This window comes from Eschrichtius robustus, chromosome 3, assembly GCF_028021215.1.
Source record: "Eschrichtius robustus isolate mEscRob2 chromosome 3, mEscRob2.pri, whole genome shotgun sequence".
NCBI lineage: Eukaryota > Metazoa > Chordata > Mammalia > Artiodactyla > Eschrichtiidae > Eschrichtius > Eschrichtius robustus.
The window spans coordinates 48863613-48870147 of record NC_090826.1 but is presented as its reverse complement, the minus strand read 5'-3'; positions in this window follow the sequence as shown (position 1 = coordinate 48870147).

The window sequence follows — 6535 nt, the reverse complement described above, 5'->3', positions numbered from 1 at the left end:
TTTCTAATCATTCTGGAGATATCCCTTAGAGAATAGGCATGGCTAACAAGAGCTTCATGTTTTTTCTCCCCAAGGCACAGGAAGACAGACAAAAGCCATGGAGAACTTTGCCTTGGCATCCTTTGACAACATTCCACAAACCATACTCCTCCCTCCCTCCACCCTCCCTCCCTTCCTTCTTTCCTTCCTTCCTCTGTCATCCATTTTCCTGTCTTTCTTCACAACTCCCAGTTAGACTGTGATCTAAACATTCTTAATTACAAGGTGCTTTCATCTCTTCATAAGGTGCTCCTTATATAATTTTGGTTGATGACTGCTCACTGGTGGAATTAGAACCACATCGGCTCAGTCACCCTTGATATTAGTGCAGGGACAGATGTTGCATACATCTCTTTCTCTCTGCCGTTTATAAGGAGCTTAGCATCTACTCTAAGAAATTACAGTCTCTATGGGGGATCCAGACATGTGAAAAATGGCTCCAACACATGGCAGGGATCAGGATTATAAGGAGGCCCAACATATAAAAAAAGTGAAAAGAGAGAATGATTGGAGAAGGGAAGGAGCTTCATTTAAACTAGATCCTGCAGATTGGGAAGGATTTCAATAAATGGGAAAGGGAAAGAGCAATCCTGGAGGAGGAAACAGCACGAGCAGAGTAATGGAGACACACGTCGAAGGTGTGGTCAGGAAAAGACCCATCATCTGTGGTGCTTTGATCAGGGATATATGAGCATGCTACTAGAATATTATAAGATGAATTGTGGGAACATAGAGGAATGAACTGTTTTTTTTAATCATGGAGGGAACCTTTTGCTCTGCCTGAAATTTTGGTGCCATATTTGTTGAAAGGCTCTCATTTCCTTCTTCACTTCCATCATCATTTTCATTGTTGTCATAATCACCATTATTAAACTTTATGATTGCATAGCTTTTTAAAAAAAATTTTATTTATTTATTTTTGGCTACGTTGGGTCTTCGTTGCTGCGTGCGGGCTTTCCCTAGTTGCGGCGAGCGGGGGCTACTCTTTGTTGCTGTGCGCGGGCTTTCTCATTACGGTGGCTTCTCTAGTTGCAACCACGGGCTCTAGGTGCACGGGCTTCAATAGTTGTGGCACACGGGCTCAGTAGTTGTGGTGCACGGGCTTAGTTGCTCCGCGGCATGTGGGACCTTCCCGGACAAGGGCTCGAACCCGTGTACCCTGCATCGGCAGGCGGATTCTTAACCACTGTGCCACCAGGGAAGCCCTATGATTGCATAGCTTTTTACAATTTCTCATTCATGACTTCATTACGTCTTTAATACCTCTTCACTGAGTTGATGGCTTGGTTTTCGTGGAAAGTAATGAAAACTGCAAATAATGCTGGCTAATACAATAAAAAGGATATATTGTCTCATGTTATTTTTAAGGCAATGCTGGCTTTAGGCAGTGACTCAGTGATGTGACAGGATGTGATTTCTCTTGATCTCTCTGCTTTGACCTCATTGGGTCCAACTTTATCATAAGGGCTGTTCCCTTTAGGAGCCCACACTGTTGCTTCCTGGGCTACAGGCTATTTTTGTCTCAGTATTTCCAGCAGAAGTCTGGATGGACAAAGTCAAGTTTTCTGCCAGCCCCTGAATCAACCAGTCTGGTCAAGGGGATGGAGTGTCATGGAGTGTGTTGACCGGCTTAGCTTAGGTCCTGTGCTCCGATCCAGAGCTGTGGGTGAAGTCAGCTTCCGAGAAATCACATACTTTCCCAAATGTGAACTGAGGTCTTTAGGAAGGAAGAAAGGGACTGGGTGTGGTTGGGATAAATGCTAAAGAGGGAATTAAAGAGAATCCTTTAGAGAAATATAGGTACTTTTATTGCCATTTTGTAGCTGAGGAGTGGACATTTATAGTCCTGTTACTTACGCAAAGATGAAATAGTTCCCTTTTTTAAAAAAGGCTATATACGTTGAGAGAAAAAAAAAAATCTATGCTGTATATGTCATTATGAGACTCCAGAAGGTGAAGGAATGTTACTATCCCCTCTGCAGAGACAGGGCAGACAAGTGTCATGGGCTGTGACACTGAGTAAGTTATTAAACTTCTCTTACCTTCAGTTTTTTTGGGGGGAGGGCTGGAAAATAGAGATAATAGTAGCTCCTACTTCACAGGGTTGTTAAGAGGATGAAATGAGACATTTACCAATCCAGGTGACCAAATGTTTTTCCATTCATTATGGGTTGAATTTTTACAACTTCCAGGGAAGTAACCGAGAGCATCCCGTCTTAAGAGATGAAATTCCTGAGGCTGATGAATTTCCTCTGGTTATTAGCCACAGGAAATACCAAACCCAAGTCTTGGGACTCACTCTCTTTCCACTACACCGTGCCGCTGCTTAATGAGATCCCCAGCTCTCTGCATCTTTGCCTTGCAGTTAAACAGGATCCACACTGAGGGAACTACACATGCAAATTATTATTAGCATGAAAACGGGTAATTATTATTTTTTACATTCGCGTCGTCGCAGATAATCTTTGTGTTAGACATTCTTTAGCAATGAATGACTGAACTAGAGGGCTTGCGGTTCATTCAGAGGGTCATTAATTCTAAATAAGAAATTCATTTACTGTCACTCATGTTGCTTAAACAATGCAGAGCAAGGAGTGAGTGCAGAGCAATTTCAGACTGTACAGGCTGAGACGGAAGCTGGAAATCACCTAGCCCAACCTTTTAATTTACATATGAGTGAAATGAGGGCCTGAATAGGGAAGGTCACGCAGTTAATTAGTGGCAGAGCTGGGACTAGCACGCATTTTCTTTACTTCTATGCCAAAGTCTTGCCATTAAAGCATGAATGCTGATCATCGGACTCCTATTTGGTTAGGAGTTCCCTGATTACTTAAAACACATTGAGTGCTTAGGATAGAGACACTTAATGTGCTAAAGGTTCCAAAATGAAAATATATGAAGACTCTTTCACAAATTCCCTTGTGCTGTATTAATTTTAATCTTCATTGTTTCTACAAGGCACTGGTGGGAGGGATAAACAAGTATCTGTATCTATTGAATGGTCTTATTTGAGTCCTGCCAATGTAAAGGTATGAACTAAAAACACTTTACGTTAAAGCAGAGCAAATTGCTTATGGTAACCATTGCATAATGAAGGAACACAATGAAGAATTAAGTTCAAATTACTTATCAGGTCTCTTCCATTTTCTAAGTTTTTAAAGTAGAAAATTGCACAGTATAATTACTGTAAGTTAATTTGCATTCATATTACAATTCGATGAGCAATTACATTCTTTTTTATTTAAAAAAACATTTTATAAAGTGTGATTTGCATCAGTACGTTTCCAGGAAAAGTGGCGACTTTTCCCTTGTGAGGTTTTCATACAAATTCAACCATGCAGCCTATATCTTCCGGTATAGAGTTAAGGCCTCTTATTGGCTTCTTGGGACAGGAGAGGAGAGAACCATGTGAAGTGTGACTATGGTTTCAGAGCTTTTTAATAAGAACTCTTCAAGGCATCATAGAATATCAGGGTTTAGAAGGAGAATTCAAAGGTCTTACTGCTCAAGGCTTCTTTCCCCCATTTACTTCCTCCATCTGAAGCTTGAATTTCTCCACTGAATTCCTTCCAAGCCATCATCCAAACTATATTTGATTAACTCCTGTGCCAGGAAATTCTTTGCCTTCTGATGACACCCACATCATCACTGGTCCGTGCTTTCATTTTGTGAAAGACGCTCCATTTTGGCCTAACTATCCTTGCATTAATGTACTTTAAAGGATACTTTTTTTTTTTTTACACATTCATTGCTTTGGCAGTGCTATGCACAACATACAGCACTCTTTTTATATTGAGAGTAGAATATTTTATTCAGGACTTGCAATATTAGCACAGATATGTGTTGGGCCATCACAGTGAGGCAGGAGATAGATGGGCCCCAGTCTGAACAGCTGGAGTTTGTCCCCTGTGGACAGATACTCCAAAATGGCAGGAGGGAGGAGAAGCTAAGCCCTGTCCAGATAAGAGATAAAAGACCACATATTCTTCATTCTCGAAGTCAAGGAGACCTTCCTGACTACACACACGCAGAAGGGCTCCTTGGAGGTCAAAAAGGGAGGGGGCATCACCTCATAGTAAGTGATGTCAACCTACCCGTAGGCCTCTTTGCTGGAATCCATCTTGGCTAAGAGATGTGCGCACACGCATGGGAGGATCCTGAGATAAAACTAAATATGGACTCAGAACCAGGCAAAGCAAGATGATTGGCCAAAGAAAAGCCGGCAGAAATGCCCCATGAAAGTGATTCAAACTACCACAAGGGAGCGACTCTCTCTGAGCCCACCTGTGTGTCTATCCACACATACCCTTTTCCCTCCTAATAAACACTTCACTTGTTTCACTACTTTCCATCTCTATGTGGAAATTCTTTTCTATACAGCTGACAGGCCAGGGTCTGGTCATTGGCCACTGGTCCCCGGTGGTCTCATGGCTAGGATTCAGTGCTCTCACTGCCGCGGCCTGACTTTACTCTCTGGCAGGGAACCAAAACCCTGCTTCAAGCTGCTGCAGGCCAAGGCCACCCGAGATCAGTAGTGTGGTTCCCATAAACATGTGGGGTCTCACTGGCTGCTCCACTTTCTCTGTGCCTGCTCTTTTTAAAATTGTTTAAATTAAGATAAAATAGGTATATATTGAAATGCATAGATCTTAAGATTAGTTTGATCAGTTTTGACGAACGTATTTGCCTATATAAACCAACCCTACGTTAAAGATATCATATATTCCATTATCCCAGAAAGTACCTTGTGCCCCTTTCCAGGCAATCCCCCTCCACAGAGGTAACTACTGTTCTAATATTTCTTATCATAGATTTATTTTTCCTGTTTTTGATCCTCATATAGGTGGAATCATAATACCTTTCCCTGCTTCACCTGGTTACTCAGTTATCTTTCAAGATGGTATCACTTCCTTCACAAAGTCTTAACATCCTACTCTGGGTTAAATGCCCAGATTTGATGCCCCCCTAGCATCCCGTACTTAGCACTATCACTATCATAGCATTTACTGCAATGCAATGCAATGCAATGATGGGTTTTCTTCATGGGCCTGTAAGTTGTTTAAGAGCAAATTTTTGTTTTTTCTTTTTGTTTTCTTCTTCTGCCAATGCCCAACATTGTGCCTAGTATAGAGTAAGCAATCAGTAAATATTTTTTGAATAAACAAATAGAATCTGAGTGTGATCTTGAATGAAAGGGACCATGAGAGGCTTATATACCTTTGGTATTAACCTTTGAAATTTTGTGCATTCTGTATTTTAGTATACTTGGAACACATGATGTTTCTAATAAGCTGGGTAGAAATGTTCCTACTGAACGTTATTCAAAATTTTATTAATTTGAGAGCTTTATGTGTAGAGAAATATTAGCATATTCCTGGCATATGCAAGCACTACAAACTATTTAATAAACAGTGGCTATGTAATAATTTGTTTGAAATCCCCAGAGCTTACAGCGCAAATTCATTTTATTATACTCCATCCAATGAGAGGTATATTTGAAATGATTGTAGGAATAAACAGAATTTTAAGTAATGTATAATACACAAAATGAGCTACTTTTCATCCCTTCCTTTGGAGGAGTGATTATTGCTAGTTGAATTTATGACTTCTGACATTTGGTTTTGCTTTCAATTGCAGGTCAGTCTCAAACAGTACTTATAGAGGCTGCCCCTCTGGGTGTCTTAAGAATCATGTGCATAGGGATGAATTACGTGAAGTTCAATAAAACTCCTTTCTACCCATCTGCATGCTACTCATGCCCATGTTTTTTATTCAGTTGACTCAGAGCTCCTTAAAGGCAGGATCTGTTTCTGATTTACCATCATTATTTCCAATGCCTTGCACAATGCCTGATATATAAAATGGACTCCATAAACGCTCGTTGATTTAAAGTGAACTATTTTTGGAATTGTTCTGGAATGAGAACCAATGTTTACTGGGTGACTTATTCAGTGCTAGCCATGTTCAGTATATTTTTCCATTTAAAGCTTGCACAATCTCATGAAGCAGGTATCACTATTGTAGAACTGAGATTTTGAAGCTCAGAGAGGTAAGTAACTTGTCAAAGATGACTCAGGATCCAGTACACACCAAGAGGAGTACTTCTCTATCTGGGCTGTCATGAAGGTTAAATGAGTTAATGAATGGAAAGCACCCAGAATGGTGCCTGGAATGTAATAAGCAATGTAAACATTTTTGCTGTTTCTCAGGGTAGATGATAAAGGAATGTTTATTGATTTTTTCTTTATGCCACACATAATACAAACTATATTATTATTTAACAGAAGAAAAAAAAAACACCCTAATATTTAAGTAAGTTGTTTCTTGACAAGTTTGGCATAAAAACTTAAAATGGTACTTTAAGATTTGATTTGGTTTATTAACCCTGAAGACTATTAGGTCCTTGGTGGGCAGCTTGTTTGCAGTTAGAATCTGTATAACTTTCTTCCAGCCTGGAGTTGGGAACAGTTGTAGCTTGTTGCCCCTGTCAGATTTA